Source organism: Xyrauchen texanus, chromosome 24, assembly GCF_025860055.1.
Source record: "Xyrauchen texanus isolate HMW12.3.18 chromosome 24, RBS_HiC_50CHRs, whole genome shotgun sequence".
Classification (NCBI taxonomy): domain Eukaryota; kingdom Metazoa; phylum Chordata; class Actinopteri; order Cypriniformes; family Catostomidae; genus Xyrauchen; species Xyrauchen texanus.
In genome coordinates this window covers 12,760,179-12,785,947 of record NC_068299.1, presented here as the reverse complement: position 1 = coordinate 12,785,947, position 25,769 = coordinate 12,760,179, and the positions used below count along the sequence as shown (strand labels likewise).

The 25,769-nt window shown below is 37.2% G+C and overlaps 1 protein-coding gene across 1 annotated transcript in view; it reads left to right on the top strand.

Annotated features, from left to right (window-relative positions):
- The first annotated feature begins 1,210 nt into the window (after nucleotides 1-1,210).
- LOC127618298 (neurofilament medium polypeptide-like) overlaps nucleotides 1,211-25,769 on the top strand; it is a 741,913-nt gene continuing 717,354 nt past the window's right edge. Inside the window, exon 1 of the mRNA XM_052090681.1 lies at nucleotides 1,211-1,312. The gene's annotated coding sequence lies outside the window, so the exon portion shown is untranslated. The remainder of the gene's footprint in view (nucleotides 1,313-25,769) is intronic.

Genomic DNA, 25,769 nt, shown 5'->3' with positions numbered 1-25,769 from the left:
TAAGGGCTACTTCCTACTGCCCCAACAAATGCCATCAAACACCATTTCAACAATAGTAGGGTTTTGTTGGATCAGTGTGTTAAACCTGTTGGTATTTGTTGGGGGCAGTGTGAAAATGACATGTTTCACAACATTATAAATCCAAAATGTTTCACGTGTGAAATGTTGGGGAAGTGCGAACAAGACTGAATGGATACATTTTGGGCATATTCAATATTTTGTGTAAAACAGGTTTTATTGAAAATAGATGACTGTTGATTTAAGTGCATATGAATTTTTATGATTTTAAAATCACTAAATGAGACATTTCTACTTTGTTGGATGGGTTTGTTCCTAGCACATCCTGTTTGTGCTCCACCAAATGTTTTTTTCCCTGTGCCAGATGAACTGGCAGGAGTCGAACTGGTTTGTTCACATTAGAGGTGGATATTTGCTCCAGCCCTACTAATTTCAGAGGACAGTCTATATGATGTGCTATAGGCAATCAAGCATTAAATCAGCTTATAACTTTACATGTGATTGATCATTCTTTGCATTCTCCTGCAGCCTATGAGATCAAATAAGGCTGACCAACTGGTCGATGACAACAGTTTGTGGGCTGTTGGTTTGGACATTCTAACAGTTGGAATACCATCAGTTCTGCTAACCCATATGCACAGCATTACATGCCAGGGATAGTATTGTAACCAGATCTGGACTGCGTTTCCCAAAAGCATCGTAAGCTTAAGTAAATCATAGAAACCATTAGTGCCAATGGTCTCTACGATCAACTTAAGCTTGCAATGCTTTTGGTAAGCACAGCCCAGATCTGATTTCATTGGTTCCTACTCTTTCAGGGTTCTGGTAGCCAATACAAAGCTATATGCATCCAGTAAATGACTTTGTTATTGGTAGACCTAACAAACCTGTTGCACTATGGAGAACCGGAGTAAAAACTAATGTTGCCAGATTTGACATTTGATCTTATATGATGTTCATTTTTGACACCCCCCTTCTCATCCAATATCATTCAATCCAGATCCTTCAAATGCAGTGTTTGCCCTTGAAAGTGAGAGTTTACAGAGTGGATGTGTGTCAGTGGACTATTGTAAGACCATTGAGCCTGATTTATTTGTTCTAAACAAAGCCACAAGTTAACATGCAACTTGAAATTTAGTAGTACTGACTTTTTAACCTAATTAAGTTAATTTCTACTCTCTGCTCCATACAGCTACAGAGGAAGAAGAACTGCCATCTTACACTTTGGCCAATAAAGTGTCTGTGTACAAAGGTGACATCACTATCCTTGAGGTGGATGCCATTGTGAATGCTGGTGAGTTTGCAGATTCTGATCAGATTTCAGTGTCACAGGCTCAGTTTAAATTTAGCAAGACAATTAGTGCATGGTGAAAATGCTGTAATGGTGTCAAATTTAGTTTAAGGATGGCATCAATAAGGGTCAGAAATGATCTTTTTATTAGGCTTTTTTTTAAACATATAAAAACACTGTGTCAACCTCTAATGTAAAAACTTGAATTCAATCATTTGGAATTCATTTAAAATTCCATCTGAATTCATTAAGAATATTACCTATAAAATGAAATCAGCATAAACTCATATTTTATGTGATATGTATGAGACTTAGAACAAAAACATTAGGAAATATATGTATTTATAATTATAAATGGGGAAATTCATAATAAGGGATTTTTTTATTCCATACATTTAGAGTTTTTGCCCCAAGCCAACAGTAAAGGAACAGTTCACCCAAAAATGAATTTACTCACCCTCATGCCATCTCAGATTTGTATGACTTTCTTTTTCTGCGGAACACAAATTAAGATGTAAACATTTTTTTTGGTTCATACAATGCAAGTGAATGGTGGCCAGAGCTTTCAAGCTCCAAAAAGCACATAAAGGCAGCATTAAAAACAATCCATAAGACTCCAGTGGTTAAATCCATGTCTTCAGAAGCAACATAAGTTTTTACTATAAATTCTTCTCTCTGCCCAGTAGGTGGCAATATGCACTAAGAATACGAATCTCCTAAAACAAAAGAAGAATGTGGATGGAAAAGTGAAGGTGGTCATTTATAGTAAAAAAGGACTTAAATATTGATCCGTTTCATATGGATTACTTTTATGCTGTCCTTTATGGGCTTTTTGGAGCTTCTGGCCACCATTCCCTAAAAATGATGAGAGAATTTTCATTTTTCTGTGAACTATAGCTTTAATTTCTGACCCTGGCGCTGGCCATTAGATATTTTTTAACCAACCACTAGCTTTTGCTCTCTCTATGCTCCAGCTGAACAGTTTTGCACATGCTGCAGTCCACTTTGCATTTGTTGGGCTGGCCTGCCCTCTAGTGTCAGCAAGTGGTATTTTCATGATTTTCTTTGCATTTTTTTTTGGTACAGACATTGTGTTTACAGAAGGGGTGAGCTTTCTGCATCTTTTTTTTTTTTTTTTTCATATAAAACTATGTGTTTTTCTACAGCAGTGCATTTTGAAATTGACGGATCATAAAAGCAGTCTGTATTGTATTGAAGTGATAGCGTTTCCAAAGGATGATGTGTGTGTGCAAATACAAAGACATCCAAAATCATAGACATGGTGCATTTCCTCTTTAAAAGGAATCATCGTGTCTGGTTAGTGGAAGCTAATGATCAAACTTGTACAAAGTGATATGAATTCATTTGCTTCGTTTGTTTGCAGAGTGAGATGATATTTTCTGTCCTTCTGTCTATGAATTGCCATGTTCTCATGCTGCAGTGAGGTTGTGTAAAATACATTTTCTTTGTGCCTATTATAACCGGTTTCAAATCTCTCTGTTGATTCTAAAAGGGAAAAGAGCTGTTTAAATGTAGACATTTTGCAGAAACAGACCAGAGGTCAATAGTTTTCTGCTGTGATGAAAGACTGAAAACATTATGGTTTACCTCAAATAGTGTTTGTGCTGACAGCTGAGAGTATTTAGTATCTGTTTCCTGGGACAATATAGAAAGGAGCTGTTCTCCCCTCAAGCTGTTTATCTCAACATCAGTCATTGAAGGAAAGTGTTGTTTAATATGCCTGCCACAGAGGTTGATTGGAAATAGCTCGATGTGGTTCTGTTCACTTACATAACTGCTGTCTGTTTTTTAAAAGCATCCGTGAAATATGATTTTTACTGGACCATTGTATCTGTAGCATTAGACTGAATGGCTTGTAACAACTGTGTTGTGCTCTTGCTAACAACATAGACTAAGAGTACGTGTTGGCGAATGATTGAACATCAGTGAGGTTTTTTGTTGATCTCAATGTTGTTCAGGCATTAATCATTGAGGTAATTGATGTAATCATCCCTGTTATATTTGGGGATTTAAACTAATCTAAACCTTCTGCTGGCCTCCCTGACATTCTGTGAGCTCCAGAAACTTTCACACTGGCAAACTCCTCATCATTGAAGCATAATTTGTTTGAGTATTGCCTTTTGGTGTGCCGTATCTGTATTAATACACTCCGCTTCTCTACAATTTCCCTATAATATATAATATAGATTTGTTTTGTGTAATCGGTCCTATAAGTGGAATAATACAACAACATGCCGACTGCCTGTTTGATCATGTTGTCCTGTCTGCCATTTGCCCACAAATAGTCCTGCACCAAACTCATGCCATTAGTTGAGGTAGTGTTTTGATAGTGCCACAGTCTTTATTCCTTTCTAGAAAATCAACTAGTAAAAACTTTACTTATAGTTGTCCCTGCATATTAAGCTGGGATAAGAGAAAGTATTTTAACATAACAAAAACACATTTTAGATTCAAATAAATAATAGGTGTTTGGAACATTATTGAAAAAAATATACATAATGAATTCCCTCAAAATGAGAGAAAATTAGGACAAATGACTTTTAGTGACATTTGATATTCATTTTACAGTATTCAAAACCTCAAAGTTAATTAAATTGCATAATTATTCAGGACTGTGAATAAACTTGACTCTATTGGCGTTATTACTGCACATCATTCAGGCTGTCAGTTAAGGGTAAAACATGGCAAAATCATATTAGCAGAAACGGGTGTATTGCCTTGTTGCTTCTGTTTGCAAGACTGCATGTATGACTTGACAGTACTGTAACCTTGTGGAAAGTTTCAGAGGGGAAAGCAAAGAAAACAGGAAACGAGAGAACATGCTGAAAGGGCCGCTAGTCTAAACTAGGGGTCTGATGCTATCATACCAATGTGAAACTGCAACTGTAAGCAAAGTGAATCAAAAGTAATCATGTGTTCAGTTGCACCATGCAACTTTATTTAAACATGTTTGTTGACAGATTCTTCAAATCAGCGGTCACATACAGAATGCAGACTCGTTCTGTAGGGTTTGTGCGACTGAATTAGGGAAGTAATTGGTTTAAAGGCTTCGGAGTATGAGGGAGGCGACTTATCATGCAGACGGGTGGCTGTTCATCCATCAAAAGCCAGTGGCTCAGGCCAGGAAAGTAATCGCATTATTACAGCAATGCTTTGGGTTGACTGTTAAAGCCCCATTTACTCCAGTGTTTTTGAGTTTAGATTCCTGGAATGATGTTTTCATCTCAAAAAGCTATAATACGATGATAAGAACGATCAGAAAAAAGCTCTTTACGATTGAAGGGAACTGCTCTATTTTTGTTTCCAGGAGTCTACCTGGAAATGTACAGACAACATAATACACTTATGTTTTATAAGAGCACAGTTTAAAAAAATAAAAATAAAAAATATATATATATATGACAAGATGTAATGATACCAGTGTTTCTGCAGTACCGGAAGTACTGACTCTCTCTGGTACCAGCGCACAGTATGATTGACACACGACTGCTTTAAAATACTCACAGACTTATTTTGAATGCATGTTCCGTTAATCCTTGGACACTTAAATGGACAATTTAATAAAATAAAAATCGTGACCTGTCCTAATGTGATTTATTAAACCGCTAAAGTCTGCAATCTTACTGTGGACAAGCTGCCTACCTTTTGCGTATAAAATTTAAAACATAACTTTTTAAAATGTCAGTTGCCAGACTCAAAGGCCATTGTAAAGAGATGAGATTTAAGAGATATCCTTAAGTCTTCAATGATCACACTGTGCCCTGACGTTTATCCAGCAAAAAACACATCATAATAAAAGCATGAATCAAAATAAAATCTAGATGCCTGAAATTGAACAAAAATATATTACAATTGTGTAGTAAAATGTAGTAGTAGTAGTAGTAGTAGTAGTAGTAGTAGTAGTAGTAATAATAACAATAATTAGTCAAAATATCACAAGCAAGACATTGATTCATATTTTTATTGATTCATATATACACAACAAAGGAAAAACCCAACATTTTACATTCAACCCCCTCTAATATCCCTCCCCATTACAACCTCCAACGAAAACCCCTGTGGTCACACAACACAAACATCATCATCGAGAGAAAAAAAATATAATAAACATGGATAAAGTAAACCACACTCTCCACATCCCCTCCCAGAGAGTCTCCCAAAAATGCTACATAATTGTCTATTTTCACTTTGTTAAAAGTTTTAATTGATTGATTAGACACCATTTTGATGATGGAACTGTCCCAGTGTCTGCAAAGTTATTATATTCACAAACGGGAGGTGATCATACTGCAATAGTGAAATCAATGACATGTAAAACACTTAAACACTGTCTCTTCAGACTTGAGTTGAGCACAGTAATCCTTAGGGGCCGGGGTGAGAGGGGGCCATCAACAATCGACCTAAAGAAACCATCAAATTGGCCTCGGGCCTGAAAGGTTTTGCAGAAACGACCAGTGACCCCAAGGAGGGGGCCTGACAGTTTCTTTGCACTGGCGCCCACAAGATCCAAGTCACGCCACTGATAACAGTTAATTTCTCTTTCAACAGGCTAATAATAATTTAGGCTAAATAATCTTTAGCAGTATCTGCAGGCAAACAATGCCTGGTGATGTGTAATTTGAAAAACCTTTATTTTGCTGCATGCAGAGTTTTGTCTCTTCATCATCAGTGCTGAATAGAATGTCAATTGCACTTTAAACAAGTAATTTTTGGAATTCTGTTGGGGCTTTGAAGTCTGCTTCACAATATGAAGGTAATCTTTATGATCATCCGCTCTGCACTATCCCCATCTTGCGTTGAAATTTGGTATCATATGCATGTGCTTTACTCTGAAGGATTTAAGGAAAGTTTAAATGATCGCTATGCATCGGGGGAAACTATATTTTTATTTTTATTTTGTGTTGTCTATTGTGTAGCCGTCTTTGTTAATCTCCCCATTGCAAGTTCTTTCACCTTCCCTTTAGGAAGAACAGGTGCATGTTCCAATCCCTCAGAGATTTGGCAATTTTACTGATTGCCAATTCTTTCCTCAACCAAGAGAACTGCATCATCTAATGGACTTTGTATCTTTTAGAACATCTTTGATGACCAAAATCCTCCAGCTGACTCAACTCGGCATACTGTAGCATTTACTAAGGTCCATCTCTACATTTTTCTCTGTTGGTGGATTTACTGTATGGGTAATCACAGTTATTTTCCTGCACTTTGAAATTCTACACAGCTGGATGATCCTGATTTTCGCCATGCTCACACATCTGCTGTCCTTGCTCCGTCCCCAGCTCTCGCGGAGAGAAACTCAAAGTCATAAAAACCGCAGGAGAGGAGTGAAATTGAATGATTATCCTGGTTACTCATAATTATGTGGAGAGATTGACGCAAGAGCCATTTGCCCATCATAAATGGTTCCTTCCCTTACGATTATTATAATAGTTTTTGCTCTTGCCCTCCCTCAACCAATTTACTGCATGTAAGGTTGAAGAATATTACTGCAATAAAAAAACCTCTTGGGGCTCTTGCTGAAAAGGCCTATTTGAGAACACGTAATATTATTATTATATTCTATAACTAAAAAGTTTTGAAGAATTTATTGGTGCCCTAAAGTGAGCAGGATTATTTCATTTTGGGTTTATATTCCCTATTTATTAGAGGATTATTCTGCAGATATCATGACTGCATAGGCCTATCTCCAGGGTCAGGAACCTATGGCAGGTGTGCCAGCATTGGCCCATGGGGCGCTAATCACTGGCATGCCAGCAATGGCGAGTGAGTAGACTGATTTATTCATATGAAATTCCACATCTACATCTTGTTGTAATCCTTCCTCATGATCACTCAGCATGTTTACATGAGCTGAATGGGAGGCTAAATAAAATGTGACTAGACTGCATTATACCCAACTGCCTCATGCAGGGCGTGCAAGCCATTCGTGCATCACGAGCCGGCAGCGCTTCTCTTTCGGTTAATCGTAAACATTCCTGCTTTACTTCGGTCAGGGTGCACGGATGACAGCCTTCATTCAATGTTTCTTTTTGCTTTCAGAATAACACGTCATGTAATATGTAGAGTGGCTAAAGCACAGGGCTGTTAATCAAAAGGTCACAGGTTCTAACCCCACAGCCACCACCATTGTGTCCTTGAGCAAGGCACTTAACTCCAGGTTGCTCCGGGGGATTGTCCCTGTAATAATTGCACTGTAAGTCGCTTTGGATAAAAGCGTCTGCCAAATGCATAAATGTAAATGTAATAAGGAAAACACCACTATTAATCCTTGAGATTTCCAACCCAGCATACAGGTACACCATCCTTAAACCATAATCACACTCATGAAAAGAGAAAATATAAATCCACATCGTGGGGTTCAAAAATCATCGCCACAGCCATTGACCAGAAAAAAAATGGCACTCCATGTCAAAAAGGTTGCCGACCCCTGGCCTGTCCTGTGGACATCCCAAAGGTGCTCTGCACACATGGAGGTGAGTAAACAATTTTTGGATGTACTATCCCTTTAAAATATGGGTCTTTTTAGACCCATATGGCCCATATAAGTCAAGGAGGTTGAGCGTTCAAGAATGTCCATGCTGTGTTTCCCATTCAATGAAAACGTAGTGACCAGTGTTTGTCAAACTCAAAAAATCACCATAAATGTAACATAAAAGTCCATAGGGTTCCAAGTCTTTTTAAAAAACAACAACAAATAACACACACACATATATATATATATATATATATATATATATATATATATATATATATATATATATATATATATAAAACGGAATTTTTACGTTTCATTTAAGTAAAAATTATACTATTCAATTTAATGGAATTTTGTTATGAAATTTAAGTAAATATTAAAGATACTATTTTTATTTAAATAATATTACATATTAAAAATAGGCAAAACAATTATATATTTAAGTCCCTTGAGGGGATTTTATTTTTTTTTAACCATGCTGTATATTATTGTCAGCCACTCCCAATCAGATTCTAGAAAACTCCTCCTTAAAACTTGCAACTGTGCTGCCTTCACATGCGTTTTAGAGATTCACCAAAAACAAAATAATTATTTTAATCCAGCAATATTGTTTAATAAAATGTGCAGGTTTTACACCCAGGCTGTGTAGTGTATGCATTGGAAATGTCTAACTGCATGAAATTAAATGGCAACAGTAATTAATTCTGGGCAGCTTCATGCTGCATGCTGAGAGAGGTGAGGCTGTAAGCACGTTAAATGGGTTTTTTAATCACTCTCTGGATGGCCAATTATTTTTTCATAGAAATAAATTTCTTGTCAGAGATGCTAATTGAAATAGCAACTGACATCAGGGTCGTGAAAGGTGCAGAAATTTTAATTGCTCTCCCTTTATTGTTTTCACACAAGATGCCACAATGCAGAGCAAACAAAACAAACATCAAATGAAAACATTGTAGTCTGACAGGGCGGTCAGGTGATATAGCTGTTAAAAAAAACTTTTGCCCCAAAAATATCCATCTGTCTTGTAAAGGAAATAAGAACAAATAGTGAACTGAACTAAAACTAGGTCTAAAAATAAACAGATAAAATAAAAATATTGTTACACAGTATCCTTTCCCTTTAACAAATGTGAGTTATGTAAAGCATGCGGGTGAGCGCTCCGCCATTTGAAGATGCTGTGCAGCCTTTGTTCTCAGCACGAGAGTGACATATTGTAATTACGGCAGCTCTTCTGAGAAGAAATGGAAAGCTATGTCTCTTGCCCCATAGCGTGGTGAGACACAGCCACAGATGAATGCAGTATTCTGTTCTATGATACACAAATGCCTTTTATTTTTGGCACACATTGTACATTTGCACATATACAGTGAAATAATTTTCATTTTTGCATATCCCAGCTAAGCTGGGTTCAGAGCACAGGGTCACCTATGGTATGGTCAAGGGCCTTGCTCAAGTGTGGCATCTTGGAGGTGCTGGGGCTTGAACCCAGCCTAGTAACCCAGAGCCACCACTGTCCCCTAATGGAGAGCACTTGCATGTTTAACTGAAGACGAGTCTGAACTCTTTTGTAATTGACATTTGAGAGTGGGGAAAAGAGCACTCCTTATCAACACGACTTGCAAAAAGGGCCAATGTGCACTCTGTTCTCATCGAAAAACAGTGCTTTAATATATAAATTGGAGCTTACATTGCTGAAAGTACCACAGATAGCTTTTGATATGAGAGGAAAAGTGAATTCACTTTCATTCTGTCTTTGCTATCTCTCCATTTAATGTGCAGTGTATATACCATGAATATCTTTATGTGAGTAACGGAGTGTTGGTGGCGTAGTGGGCTAAAGCACATAACTGTTAATCAGAAGGTTGCTGGTTTGATCCCCACAGCCACCACCATTGTGTCCTTGAGCAAGGCACTTAACTCAAGGTTGCTTCAGATTGTCCCTGTAATAAGTGCACTGTAAGTTGCTTTGGATAAAAGCGTCTGCCAAATGCATAAATGGAAATGTAATGGCCAGGCCCAATTGCAATCTGTGCCCGCAGAGCTCCAAAGAAAGCTCCACAGATTGAAGCCGAATTTAAATGTCATTCACAATGTTCTACCATTTATTAAATACTTTAATAAAATTTAGAAGAATCTTTTTAATCAGTCTTGGTTTTTCCAGTAAAATTAACTGATCATCCTTAAAACAATAAATTAACGAAGGAAATTTTTTTATTAATTTTTTTTGCCAATTGGTTAAGAAAAAAAAATTACTTACGCTTTTTGTATCTCGTTAATTTATTTTTCTTGTCCCATTAGGTTAGTAGTTTCTAATAGTTCTAACAAAAGTTTATTAAGTTGCTTAAGTATGCTTAAAGTTAAAACTTGCCAGCAGAGTAAGAATAATAAACTTAGTTATTAATTAACTGAATGGAATTGCAAAAATAAACATTGTTTATTTGTTTTCAAACAGCCATCTGAATACACCCCCCGACTCACGCCATTGGCCTCTGAATCCAAACAGGGTTGTTCATAGTACCACAGAGACTGTGTTTGCAATTTTCAAGTATATGAACCTACGAATGGCTTACTTACAGTTGAATCCGCGAGTTAAGCTGAATGGAGAAAGTACTTTAACGCCAATCAAGTTATGTGCTTCATCTTTACATTTGGAAAACAAGACAAAAATGCTGTTTAAGGCCACATTTACACTAATCCTTTTTCTATTTGAAAATGTCATTATTTGTTTCCTAATTTCATCGTTTCTAATGTTTCTTAAATGCTCTATTTTTGGTGAAGGAAAACTCCATTCTGGTGTGGATGAGAGGCATAAAAATGTCAGAATTTGCAGCAAAAATCTGCTCCGATTTAGACAGCTTACCATGTTTAAATCCAGTTTGCTGAATTCCGCTTATTTTCCTGCCAAATTATTAGAAAATGTGGAAAAATGTAGCCATTTCCATATGGACCTATGACCATAGGGAAAAATTCTGTCAGACTTAGTCTTTTTCACCTCACAGTAAATGAAGTCTTGCAGAAGTTCAGTAACAGCAGTCCTTGCTTCAAGGATGTTTGTCCTTTTGATGTCTGTGATTGTTTTAAAGCTATGGAGCTTGGACAATTTGAAGACTTCAAGGCTGTCATTTTCAGCAGTATTGATTCTGTGTGTGTGTGTGTGTGTGTGTGTGTGTGTGTGTGTGTGTGTGTGTGTGTGTGTGTGTGTGTGTGTGTGTGTGTGTGTGTGTGTGTGTGTGAAGCCAAGGGGAAGTGAGATGGACATTTTGGTCTAGTAGGCTATAGCTGTTCAAGGCTTTGGCACTTAATAAAATCAGTTTTTGATATAATGCTTTACTGACCTCTGCTCTCACGCTTATATTGATTAGTGGCCCTCAAAACACACACACAGTTCAAGTCCATATCCAGGGTTTAAACTGGACAGTAGAAAGTGAGTTGATGTGCAAACTTGTGATTGTTGCTGTTGTGCCAGAAATGAAAATCAATGGCTGTGGCCTGTGGCAGTTGCTGCTCTGATGAACAGTGAAATAACGTGTGTGTGTGTGTGTGTGTGGAACTGAACTCCCTTTTAAAAAGCCCTGTTAATACTGTCAGCGTGATGTGATTCAGGCTCAGGATTTTTCTTTAGCACAAGGCTGCAATACTACACACACCCCTCCCATTTATCCAAATCATCCATTTGAATTGCTCATTGAAAATGGAAATAAATCTGACCTAAATTCTAAAAGTGTCTCACACTCTTGCAGACCTGTATGTGGCGTGACCTTTAACCAACTTCAAAAGGAATTTGTTTTCAGGGTCTTTTATGTGGCTTAGCATAGCACAGAATTCATTTTTTAAAGAGTGTCATAATGTCTAAGAGGAACATATCAGCCTAGTGTAAATTTAAGGAAATACTGCCATAGATAAAGATGTGTGCACAAAATGTACAGGGTTTAAGTATGAACCGCAAAAACTGGCTTTTCAGTTGTGTTCAATGTAACATAAAGGAAAAGTGTGTTTTTTCTGGGCCACTAGCATTACCAGACGGAATTGCATAAATTATTACTATTTTTAAATGGGTTTCCAGATTTTGATCAACTAAACAGATTGTACCGTCCGAGTCAATATTGCTATGTTGGTCTGGTTGGGATGCTTAAACAAGTGGAGCAAAGTTTTGATGGTGTCACAGTGCCAAAGTTTTTTTATTTTTCAGGGGAATAAACCTTCCAATTGACTTAAGTTGACTCTGCATATATAGCTGTAATGGGAGGAAGAATTGTAACAGAAAAAGAACACTTCAACTTTTAAAGAAATAGTTCACCCAGAAATTGAAATTCTCTGTTGCTCACCCAAATACCATTATAGATGTGAGTGACTTTCTGTCTTCTGCTTAACACAAAGATTTTTAGAAGAATAAGTCAGTTCTGTAGATCCAAACAATACAAGTAAACGGGGTCCAAAACCTTGAAGCTCAAAAAGCATATAAAGGCGGCATAAAAGTAATCCATAAAACTTCAGGGGTTAAATCCATGTCTTGAGATGTGACATGATAGGTGAGAAGTCCTTTTTTACAATAAATCACCACTTTCAAACAGCCCTCCTAAGCCCTCTTCTCTCCTAAGAGTTCTTCTTGTTTTTTGCGATTCACATTCTTTGATCATATTACCACTACTGGCAGGTAGGAGAATTTATTGTAAAAAAGGGCTTAAATATGGATCTGTTTCTCACCCACACCTATCGTATCACCTCTGAAGACATTGATTTAAACACTCAGTCGAATGGATTACATTTATGCTGCCTTTACATGATTTTTGGAGCTTCAAAGTTTTGGACCCTTTTGACTTGCAATGTTTGGACCTACAGAGCCAAGACATTCTTCTAAAATTCTCCTTTAGTGTTCTGTAGAAGACAGAAATTCATACGCATCTGGAATGACATGAGGGTGAGTAAAGTATTAATTATATAAATAATAAATGATCATTTTCAGTTTTTGGGTGAACGATTAATTTAATAGCTGAAGGCACAATGGTATAAGTTTACAAATCGCCCCATCTCTCAAACATCTGCATTGATTCTGTATTCATCTCCCACACTGTGTGCTCTGAATGGACCAGTCCATAACTCATTACACAAGCTGATTTCTTACCTGATTGTGAATTCTCATTTAAAGAGAAGATTGTATCTGTAGTGACACCATACAGGGCTGTTCGTCCTTGCCATATTATGAGTTAGTTGGTAATTCCCCATTATTAAAGTTGTTGAACACATTTTTAAGAATTAATTTCCTATACTGATACCGACAGGACACCATAAAAGGTATTTTAATTTGAATATAATTAAAGATAGTCTAGTTGATTTACTTACTGATGAAATTCTATGTGATTTGACTGGAGGTTTGTATCTGAAGGTTACATAATATGTGATTACAAATAAGAGGGTCTTATGAGAGAGAGAGAGAGAGAGAGAGAGAGAGATTATTATTATTTTAGTGTGCACATAGGATAACCTAACTGATTAACTATGTATAGAAAACCCTTATTTAATCTAAAATGTATATATTACAAAACTTTGTTTTTCTATGTTAGCCACTTTTTAACAGAACTATTCTCTGTCTGTGTGATTGTGAAAGTCAGAATGTGTTAAATACCCCTTTCTCTATTTATAAGATTTGAGTCTTATGACTAGAGCTCCAGTGCAGTTTGACTCTTTGGCCTAAAGGGGGCACTGTGCATCCATGAGACATCTGACCTGCCTGCAACCCCAGAAAACCACTCCGACCCCTCATGCAATCTGCCAGTGCTCCTCTCTTTTGTTTTGACCAAATCCACAGCGCTTGTTTGGATAGCTCCTTGTATTCCAAGGATGCCGCTGTCGTAATGGGTGCCTTTTGTCTTACTTCAGTCTCAGATTACATAGATGAGGGGATGTAGCTCTTCATTCTTGCTTATTCCAACATGTGGCCAGTTGTTGACATGTACCAGTAGTAGCTTTTATGCAAACATAATATAAATGTATAATATATGAGACTGCTGGGTTTGTGTTTATTTAGAGAACCTTAAGGAGAGAGAAAGTGAGATGTAGGATGGATACAGTTGAAATCAGAAGTTTATATCCACTTAGGTTGAAGTCATTAAAACACATTTTTTAACCACTTCTTAGATTTCATATTAGCAAACTATAGTTTTGGCAAGTCGTTTAGGACATCTACTTTTATGCGTGACATAAGTAATTTTTCAAACAATTGTTTACAGACAGATTGTTTCACTTTTAAATGACTATCACAATTCCAGTGGGCCAGAAATGTAAGTTAACTGTGCCTTTAAGCAGCTTGGAAAATTCCAGAAAATTATGTCAAGCCTATAGATAATTAGCTACTGATATGAGGTGTACTGAATTGGAGGTGTATCTGTGGATTTATCTTAAGGCCCACCTTCAATGTCTCTGCTTTACATCATGGGAAAATCAAAAGAAATCAGCCAAGACCTCAGAAAAAAAAATTGTGGACTTCCACAAGACTGGTTCATTTTGGTTGCAATTTCCAAACACCTGAAGGTACCACGTTCATCTATACAAACAATAGTACGCAAGTATAAACGCAATGGGACCATGCAGCCATCATACCACTCAGGAAGGGAGAGGAATGTTGTTTAATGCAAAAAGTGCAAATCAATCCCAGAACAACAGCAAAGGACCTTGTGAAGATGCTGGAGGAAACGGGTAGACAAGTATCTATATCCACAGTAAAACCAGTCCTATATCAACATAACCTGAAAGCCTGCTCCGCAAGGAAACCGCTCCAAAACCACCATAAAAATGCCAGACTACAGTTTGTAAGTGCACATGGGGACAAAGATCTTCTTAATAAGACCTCTGTTCTTATTAAATAAAAATGTAACTGTTTGGCCATAATGACCATTGTTATGTTTGGAAGAAAAAGGGTGAGGCTTGCAAGCTGAAGAACAGCATCCCAACCGTGAAGCATGAGGGTGGCATCATCATGTTGTTTGGGTGCTTTGCTGCAGGAAGGACTGCTGCACTTCACGAGATAGATGGCATCATGATGAAGGAAAATTATGTGGATATATTGAACATTGCAAGACATCAGCCAGGAAGGTAAAGCTCGGTCACAAATGGGTCTTCAAAATGGACAATGACCACAAGCATACCTCAAGTTGTGGCAAAATGGCTTAATGACAACAAAGTCAATATATTGGAGTGGCCATCACAAAGCCCTGACCTAAATCCAATATAACATTTGTGGGCAGAACTGAAAATGCGTGTGCGAGCAATGAGGTTTAGAAACCTGACTCCGTTACACCAGTTCTGTCTGGAGGAATGGGCCAAAATTCCAGCAATGTATTTTGAAAAACTTATGGAAGGCTACCCAATATATTTGACCCAAGTTAAACAATTTAAAGGCAATGCTACCAAATATTAACAAAGTGCATGTTAACTCTAACACACTGGGAATGTGATAAAAGAAATAAAAGCTGAAATAACTCATTCTCTCTCTACTATTCTGATATTTCACATTATTAAAATAAATTAGTGATCCTAACTGACCTAAGACGGGGAATGTTTTGTACAATTAAATGTCAGGAATTGTGAAAAACTGAGTTGAAATGTATTTTGCTAAGGTGTATGTAAACTTCTGACTAATGTACACTGTTTTGAAGTGAAGAAAAAGAGTAAGATCTGTTCATTCTAAAAGCAGGTAGAGAGAGAGTAGATGCAGAGCAGTGGTTCTTAATGCGTGCAGGGTCACAATCCAATAATGGTTTGCAGGTCTGTCAGCCTTATCTCCCTATTATTCACTGGCATTTGTACATACAATTTACTTGTACATTTTTGTTCTTTTTGATAGACGCTGAAACGGCCAATATAGACATATTGACAACATATAAATCTTAAAAGTTTTAACTTATTTACAGCTTTAGAAGCTATATATATATATATATATATATATATATATATATATATATATATATATATATATATATATATATATATATATATATATATATATATATATATATATATATTTGTTTTTTATTATAGTTACTTTTTAAAATTTGTAATCTGTTGAGCCACTAATCTTACCACACAGATATCACACAGTACAGAAACCACTATAATATCAAAATAGGTAAATGTGTCAACTGTGTTAAATTAATGTGATGGCATTGAATATCATGTACATTTGCTTCTCTACGGTATTGAGAAAAAAATGCAACCGGACTGAGAATTTCATCTCCTTTCCTCCTCGTCTGCCTGTCAGACTCGTCAATTTGTGCCACACATTCAGCAGAGAAAATGTCAGAGAGAAACGAGGTGAGGGGGATCTGATATAAGTGAGTGTGTATGTGAGTTAAAGGAGTGTTTTTCAACTGGTGGGTCGTGACCCAAAGGTAGGTTGCAGGTCTACACGGACTGGGTCATGGACAGCTGGGAAAAACAATGAAATGGCTCTCCCATTGAAGATATTTCGGCAGCCGCCCAAGTGATAGCCTATTTAGGACTGCCTTTGCAATCAGCTAAAGGCTTCTCATCTGCCGAGCCAACTCGCAATCATGATCTGCTCTTCTCTCTGGCGCACGTGTGCAACAGCCGGGCTTCTCTCGATATTGCGGTGCGCAGACCTCAAAACTGATGTGACCAATTTCAATTCTAGTGAGACTTTTCTAGTTTAAAACGTTAGGAAATCAAGTCGAACCTCTCAAACAGTAGGCATGCCAAACAGCACTGTAGAGGAAAAGAGCAACACTGTGCTATGCGTGCACTTTTTTTTTTTTTCAGTATACATCATCACTTTTTACAAAATTGTTTCACAATTTTACTTGAGTAAAAGTCATATTTTGACAATTTTATAGTTTCATATGAAATAATCTAAAGAGGTAGAATATGTTAGACCTCATTTTATATCAGTGGCAACAGTGGCAGTTGTAGTTAAAGTTTCAAGATGTGTTTCAGCTAGTATTTATTTTTCCATAAACACTATAATTTATTATTATTATTTAAGACTAGCTACACTGACCTAACAATGGTAATTAGGAGACTTTCCTCCTTTATAATATATATATGCCCTGTTTGAATTATGTTTGAAATTAGGAAACAAATGGGATAATAATGGGCTCATATAAGTAAATATGCTCTTCAATTTTTAAAAGGGGGAAGAGAAAACTTCCTGTCGGTTTTGTTGTTGAAGTCAACAACAAAAATAATGTCACTTCAGGCATGTCCTTGAAAACCATGAACAAACTATGCAACATAAAAGGAAATGCGACCCAGGATACATTATATACAGGTTACGTTTTTACTATGGTGGGTCACCACTTGATTTCCAATGTAAAATCTGGATCCTGAAGCAAAACCAGATGAGAACCACTGAGTTAAAGGTACAGACCTGAGCAGTCCGTCTGTGCTGTTGCACACAATGTATATGTTTATTGTTAATAATCATAGGACATTACTTTAAACGCTCACACAGCTGATGTTATTTTTTATTTAGTAGTTAATTTAACATGCTATGCTAACATGCTTTAGTTATATAACATGTTATATTTACATGCTATTTTTGTTAAATAATCATAAAATCAATAAGGAATCATAAAATTTGTATTGTCCTTAAGTTGTTCATACATAAATTTATTCGCATTTTAAATGCTGTCAATAAGTCAATACTGTACATTTAACTGTCTTTGTAATAGGCTAGATGATCCTCTGAGCTTTTTTCACATACCGCCTGTTATAGATGTCCTGGAGGGAGGGAAGCTCACCTCCGATGATGTTTCTGGCAGTTCGCACCACCCTTTGCAGGTCTTTGCGGTTGTGGGCGGTGCTATTGCCGTACCAGGCGGTGATGCAGCCAGTCAGGATGCTCTCTACAGTGCTAGTGTAGAACCGTGTGAGGATGTGTTGGTTCATTCCAAACTTCCTCAGTCGTCTCAGGAAGAAGAGGCGCTGGTGAGCCTTCTTCACAATGGCCTCAGTGTGGACGGACCATGTGAGTTCCTCAGTAATGTGGACACCGAGGAACTTGAAACTGCTGACTCTCTCCACCGGTGCTCCATTAATGGTGATGGGGCTGTGTTCTTTGTCTTTCCTCCTGAAGTCCACCACAAGCTCCTTGGTCTTACTGACATTGAGGGAGAGGTTGTGCTCCTGACACCAGAGTGTGCACCTCCTCTCTGTAGGCGGTTTCGTCATTGTCAGTGATCACACCTACCACCGTTGTATCGTCAGCAAACTTAATGATGGCATTGGAGCTATGTGTTGCCACACAGTCATGTGTGTGTATAGGGAATACAGGAGTGGGCTGAGAACACATCCCTGCGGGGCTCCAGTGTTGAGGGTCAGTGAAGACGAGGTGTTGCTGCCCATTCTAACCACCTGACGTCTGCCTGACAGGAGATGCAGCTGCACAGCGAGCTGTTTAAGCCCAGAGCCCGGAGTTTCTCATCAAGCTTAGAGGGCACTATGGTGTTGAATGCTGAGCTGTAGTCTACAAACCGCATTCTCACGTATGGGTTCCTTTTTTCCAGGTGGGAGAGAGCAGTGTGTATTGTAGATGCAATGGCATCATCAGTGGAGCGGTTGTTGCGGTAGGCAAACTGCAATGGGTCCAAAGAGGTGGGCAGAACAGAACAGAGCAGATGTAATCTCTGATTAACCTCTCAAAGCATTTGCTTATGATGGGGGTCAGAGCAACAGGACACCAGTCATTTAAGCAAGTGATTGGCTTGCTTCGGTACAGACACAATGGTTGATGTTTTAAAGCATGTGGGGGACTACAGTAATGTAGGCCTATGTGTGCTAGAAACACATGTAAGAACACTTACATTTGATCTGATAGGGTACAAATAGCAGGGAAAAACAATGCTAAATAAAACAAAATGCAAGTATAGGATGGCAAAATGGGCTTAACTTTTAAAAGTGAGGAGAAAACACTTCCTATGTCCTTTTAAAGGCAATGCGTCCAATCAAACTCTTGACGCAAATTCTGTAACATGGTAGAAGCAAGCCAAATTAGGTAGATGCACACATGAACAAGTTGTATGACTTGCAAACTGTGTTATTTATAAAAACGTTTGAGGACCACTGGCTTAAAGACTTGCCAAATCATAACATCAATCAAAGCAAGTGGTTTTTAGTGGCTTGGTGAGCGTGAAGTGGCACAAGCAAAGTGAATGCAAAACATTTTATACGAAGCACAGAGAGTTGAATACATTTATTGCCTCCTAAATACAGCCCATTCATTTTCATGGAAACTAATTTTCCAGAAGTTCCTTCTGCCAGGCCACCTGCTGGCGGCCCATTGTCTGTGATGCTACTGCTGCGTTGCCCAGAATTTCCCCAGATATGTCCATTTTATTTCTTAATTTTTCCTTCCTTTCCTGCTGTTTTGTCCATTTTCGTGACTAATCACTAGGTATTTGGACATTCACTAAAGCCTGGTCTTATAAGATATCAACACAACACTCAGGAAAACCATGTGCCTTAGCAGAAATGCTTATTAGGTGCTTGGTTACATGCCCACGGTGGGAATATTTGCAGTAATGGCCCCTCTGAACATTTTCATAATGGGCCCGTTCACAGCTCCACATACAGATTTCAGGAACCATGTGCTATATTTGAAGGAGGTTGTTTGCTCAGTGGAGTGCCCTTTTTTTCTCAATTGAATTGGATTTTAGTTTCCCTTAGTAAATAACCTCTTCTTGCATTCCAGACTCATTTCATAACAGTCAGTCATTCCTTACGTGTGCTCCACTTTGTAATCAGACTGAGAATATTTTATGTTGCTTTTTTTTTTTTTTTTAGTTGCTCAGTGCGTTTTGCAAACTGAAATATTCGTTCACGGGTCTGTGATGAATTCTGGCATAAATGCAGTTGAAGTGAGCTTTAATTAACACCCCATAATTATAAAAGAGTGTAGAGCAACACATTAATGGGTAAAATGTAGACTTGATATTTAAATTGAAATGTGGCTGCATTCTCCTTGTGTTAGTGTGTAACTCTATCTGCACTTCTGAGCACAGTTGCAGATCAAATGTTGCTATGAGGAAATTGATTTTGATGGTGGTGTAGCTCTCTGCACTTTAACAGATGGAATTGAATGGATCTCTTCTTTGTGGCTGTTTAAACCAAGCTCTCGTTCTTCATCTGTATGCTAATGCTATCTGAACACCGTTCAGTTTAAAGTTTCATTTTGCTTGGTGGTAGGTTTTCAATGCACAACCACATCAGTCCACCCTACTTAAGCAAACTGAATTTAATGCTGTTATGGACAGAGAAGATTTCAAAAGCCTTCATTTGCTTTCTATAATGCTTTTATCAAATTCTTGAAGTGTTGTATAAAAGCAAGTTCACTTGGAAAGCAAGATTTCTTGATCTCTGCCTGGGTAATTTGGCGGCATGTTTGATATAGTTATGGATGGATGCTGCAAGCCTTTGAGCATTTCTAGCTTCAAATACAAACCAAAGTTCAAGCTTTTAGCATCCGCTTTACAACAAAGTGTTTATATATAATATATGAAATATACAAATAAGTATAAGTAAAAATTAGAGGCCATGAAATAGTATGTAGGTTGCTTTGTATTTGATGATTGATATATTTTATTTATTTAAATTTGTATTAAGTTTTTGTGGCTAAGCTCTGAAGCCTCTTAATGTAATGTGACGGATGTAAAAATGAAAATCTTTTAAAAGAAGAACCTCATTAGTGTACTGAAATCAAACATACATACAAACAAATAAAAAGGTAGTTTGCTACTTTTTATATGACCAAAGTCTTTCTAGCAAGTCAGTCCACTGTCGGCCATCTTTCCGACATGCCCTCGCTCTAGACATGACGGTGCAGCTCAATTTCTCCCATTCATTTTAATAGAAGTGGCCCGTCTATGCTAAATAGTCTCTGATCTGAAATACTAGGCATGTAGAATAGTGTGTTAAATGCATGTGAACATTTTTATATACAGTATATTGTGTAGCGAAGAGAGAGAGAGAGAGAGAGAGACAAGACAGAGGCTGTGTCTCGCTTGGAAGGATGCATAAATGAATTCCCTTAATTGCTTCAATGTCTAATTTCTATCACTTGGATTGATTGTGTTGTTTTGAGTTTTTTTCATTTCCTGCTCTTTGTAAGTAGGGGTGTCTAATCAAAGTCTTTCTAGCAAATCCGTCCACTGTCGGCCATCTTTGGAACACTCAGGAGTCTATTTCCAGTCATACCGGTGCAGCTCCTATCTACTTGAATGGGGGAACACTGAGATTTAAAAATCGGTAGGTCAAGATTAATATCAAAGAACATATTTAAAATCAGCAGTAAAATCTGACAATGCTGGTATCATAAATTGTGCTTCTTTGCCTCAGATTAAACAAACTCAATTTTCCCAACTTGTAGCTAATGCACATGCATGTTCTCTGAATGCTTGACAGGTGATATCTGTATCTAAAAGGTGATTTGTCTCTTTTACCTGCAAGCCGGGACTTCCTTTCTACAACCGTTGACCTTTTGGGTGCTATGAGCTTCTTCTTCGGGTGTTCCAATTTCTCCCATTCATTTTAATAGAAGTGACCCATCTCTGCTAGATAATCTCTGGTATAATACCATTAATTGTACTAATTTAAATGACATGCTGAAGATTACCTATTGAAGTACTAATTAAATGTTTATTGTTGTATAATACATGATGTTACACAGTAATTTGAATACTGCCTAAACTTTATTTAGTGTATACGGCAAGGTGGGCATTAAGCAATATGCTAGTATTCCATTATAATATTAAATAGTATACTTTAACCCTACGATATGCAGTATTTGAGATTCCAACATAGCCATGGAAAGAGAGAGGAGGAACTAGCAGCCAGACAGGCATACATTCTCTGGAGCAAAGGTTTATGTAGAGGAGATGCAGAAATGTTGTTATTTGCAGAAGTCATTGGAGGAGTTCACCAGGAGCACTGCATTTGTTTAACCTCCTCTGGCTTCTCTCTGTGTAATGGGATGATGGCTGCTACCATTATCATGATGAAATGGCCAAATAAGTGAATTTAATGTGGCCTCATAAGCGGTAAGGCCTGTCGGCGTGTTGTTTTGTTGCCCTTTGGCGTGGTTGCCGAGCACACCTGTCAAATTAAGGCTGCCAATATGACTGGAACAAGTCTTTTAAGATACAGCAGAGTTATTAAAATGTCCAGTACTCACATATTCTTGCATGCTGCAAGACCCAAAGAAAGTTGAAATGCATCGCATTTCCAGTAATTTGCAGTCTGGCTTTTCTTCTGTTATTTTCTTTACCAGGTGAGACAGAGGAACTTTAATTCTGATAAGACTATTTAAGATTGGAGATCAAACGGCTGTCTGATGACCTGTGCAAAAAACTTTACTAATAGCCTATAATGCAGTTTTCCCAAACCAACAATGGTATAAAATTGATAAGAACTACATTCTACCTTCATAAACTACTGGCTTACTTTGTTATTTTTTTATTTATTTTTTTACTGGGGTGTTTTGAGCTAAGGCTGCTCTTGGGAGACTCTGTGCCGACTAGGGATGTACAGATACTAATTTTTGAAGACCAATACAAGTACCTAGTTTCAGGTATCGGCCAATATTGAGTACTGATATGAGTAGTTTTGTGTTTGTGTGCATAATAGGGCTGGGTATTGCTACAGATTTCCTGATTTAATTCCGATTCACAAGCTGCCGATTCTAGTCCGATTTCAATTTGATATCGATTCATGGGTGTCTTGCAGTTACAATGTCCATTTTACACCTTCTAGGTTACCCTTCTAGATACAATTCTAAAATGTAAATTTTACAAGTTATATTTTCCTTCATTTTTTTTTATCATATGTCACATTAGCTTTAAAAAAAATCAAAATGAGCTTATTTCATCAATAAAGGTCTTAAGCGTATTATATTGCACATATATTTATGGTTACATATTTATTGTATACATGCATAATTTGTAGTATTTACATTCATATTTAGAACACGTGTCTCTTTAAGACAACCGGCATCAGTCAGTGAGTGCACATTAACAAGAGGGATGCATTTCTTTAGCGTATCCGCGCTATTTGTGATTAGAATTAAAACTTATTTTAATTTTTTTAAATCAACAACTGACTAAAGAACAAAAAGGGTAAAAGACACCTTATTCAATTACATGGATTTCATGGATCTTGTCTTTGGACACAAAATGAGAGAAACCAAACTTCTACTCTCAACACGCAGTTAAAGGATCTCTGGTATATAATAATACGAGCACCACTATTGAGCACTATTGCTATGCAAAGTTTGTACAGCCAATACCATAAGGCACTGCTGGATGCATCTTTAGATGAAAATTCTGCAGTGCAATGAAGTAAAAGGATAAATTCTCCATTCGAAATCTCTACTCTAAATAAATGCAAATAAAGATGCAAATTCTGTATAGAGATGCAAATATCACTTGACTGCATGACAATTCAACAAGTGATTTCCAAAACTAATAGCTTTTATAAATCTGTTCGCTTTCTTGAGAAAATGTCTAGCAATAGGGCAAACGATTCAGATAAATGTAAATCATACTTTGTTTTAAATGTTTTTCCTAGTCTGAACAATTTTAATATGAAAATTAAGCTATCAGTACCACAGAAGGCTACAATCTGTCTTAAATGTAATGTTCAAATGTTTGATATGTAGGGCACACTGAGCACTATTTTGGAATTTCATATTTGTATTAATCATTGCAACATAGTTTCAGCAGTTTTAATTCCTATGTGAATGCATTGATGCTGCCATAGTGCAGCATTGCACAGTCTGTGTAAAAGCACCTTTTTGTGGTATGCCAATTCAGATGCATATACATACATACATACATACATACATACATACACATTTATATATATATATAAAATACTTACATATTTTATTTGTAAGTGGGTTATATACCATATAGTTAGGATTACATATATTGGTTACATAGTCTGCCAATCATTACCGCAAAACAAACCCTGACAGGTTGATCAGGATCCCAACATTAATCAAGTGTTCTTCAGAGCTGTGTAATAAGTATAAGCATTGGTGTTTAATAAATTAGCAGTAAATTAGCATACCAGATTAATTGAGTATGAAACAAATTTGTATCATTATTACTGATACCAACTTTTCTGGGATATATATATATATTTTAGCTGGAAGCCTTTTTATCTCCATAGCTAAGACTGATTGTCACTGCATTAATTATCTCCAGTCATCCAAGTTAAACATGCCACAAAACATCAGATGCTTCATTCTTAACAACCCAACAAATGTCTCAACTCTAATGAATCTGCAAGCAGACTTGCACATTCCTTAATGCTCACACTCTCTCTCTCTCTCTCTCTCTCTCTCGCTCTAGTTCGAGCTCTAGCTTTCTCGGCAATACTTACGGCAAGCAGTGTCGATTGATTTGAAAGAATGCCGTTCTGCGTTTTAATGTGAGAGGGGGAAAAAAGGAGGGAAAAAGAAAAACAGGCAGAATAGATGTCTCTGACATTTTTGTCATTTGGTGGGGGTTTTTCATCATGGATTCTGTTACTTTGACAAACAGGAAGACAAGGTGTCTCTGCCTTATAGGGAAATGTATTTATAGTGCTATTCTCAGAACTGAAACAGCAGAAGGAAGAACAGCAAGAGCAGCAGTCGAGTGAATCTGACACAATGTTTCCAATCAAAAGAACTTAATTGCATGATTGTCGTGTCCACATGTAGCTGACAGAGCAGACCGCTGCCGACTGTTGTTGTGCAGCCACAGCCCCAATGTGAGAGCATGCTAAAGGTGTGGTCACTCGATAGGAATCCACGTCTACATACAACAGCTCTTATTGAGCACTTGTGTTACTATTACTAAAGCTTGGAAATTGCTTTAAATGGCTTTAAAAGAACAACTTCAGCATGACCGCTCATCACAGCTGAGAGACACAACAGACTGATTAATTACACAATGGGTGCCGTTTAAAGTGGCGGAGGACATTGCAATTTCTGTAGTGAAAAACTTTTGTGCACTGGCTACCGCAAAATAGGGAGAAATGCACCCGCTTGGACACAATTTTTCCACTGAGAAAGCTGACAGCATCGCTGTTTGGTTGTGGCAACAGGTGATCGCACGCTCTGTCTCTCTCTCTCTCTCTCTCTCTCTCTCTCTCTCTCTCTCTCTCACACACACACACACACATTTTTTTATCCAATAACTTGTTTAAAACATCACAAGCCGTGATACGATTTCTGAAGTGACATTTTTTTTTAATTACTAACAAATGCTTGGACGCGTCATTTAATTTGAACCAGCAACGGCAGATTCTGATCAGTCGCATAAGAAAGTTCCATGCACAAATGCGCTTGTTTTTTTATGACCATACTCCTAATTTTTTTTTTAAATGTTCTTGTTATTGAACTGATGTATTTAAGTAATATCACACGAGCAAGAGTGCTATATGGCCCTACGTCAGCACTGCTGTGATTCGGCCGCAGGCTGAGTGCCATAGGTAATTACAGCAGTGCTGATGTAGGGCCATATAGCACGATTGCGATATTGCTTATATACAACAGTTTAATGAACAATTACATTTAAAAAAAATAAAAAATTTAAACCGAGTAAGGTCATAAAAAAGCATTTGTGCATGGAACTACTTTCTTACACTACGGTTCAGAATCTGCCGTTGTTGGTTCAAAACAAATGATGCGTCCAAACCTCCTTTAGTAATTCAAAAAGTTCACTTCAGAAATAGTATCACGGCTTGTGCTGTTTCTAACAAGTTATTGGATAAACAATTGATTGATGGGTGTGCGTGCGTGCGTGCGTGTTAGAGAGAGAGAGACTGAGAGATGTGATGTGGTCAAATAAATAATAATAATAATAATAATAATAATAATAATAATTTATATATTGCTGTTATTTATATATTACTAATAATTATATACTGTCCAAGTTATTGGACAAAATGTATTTTTGCTTTTTATTCTAT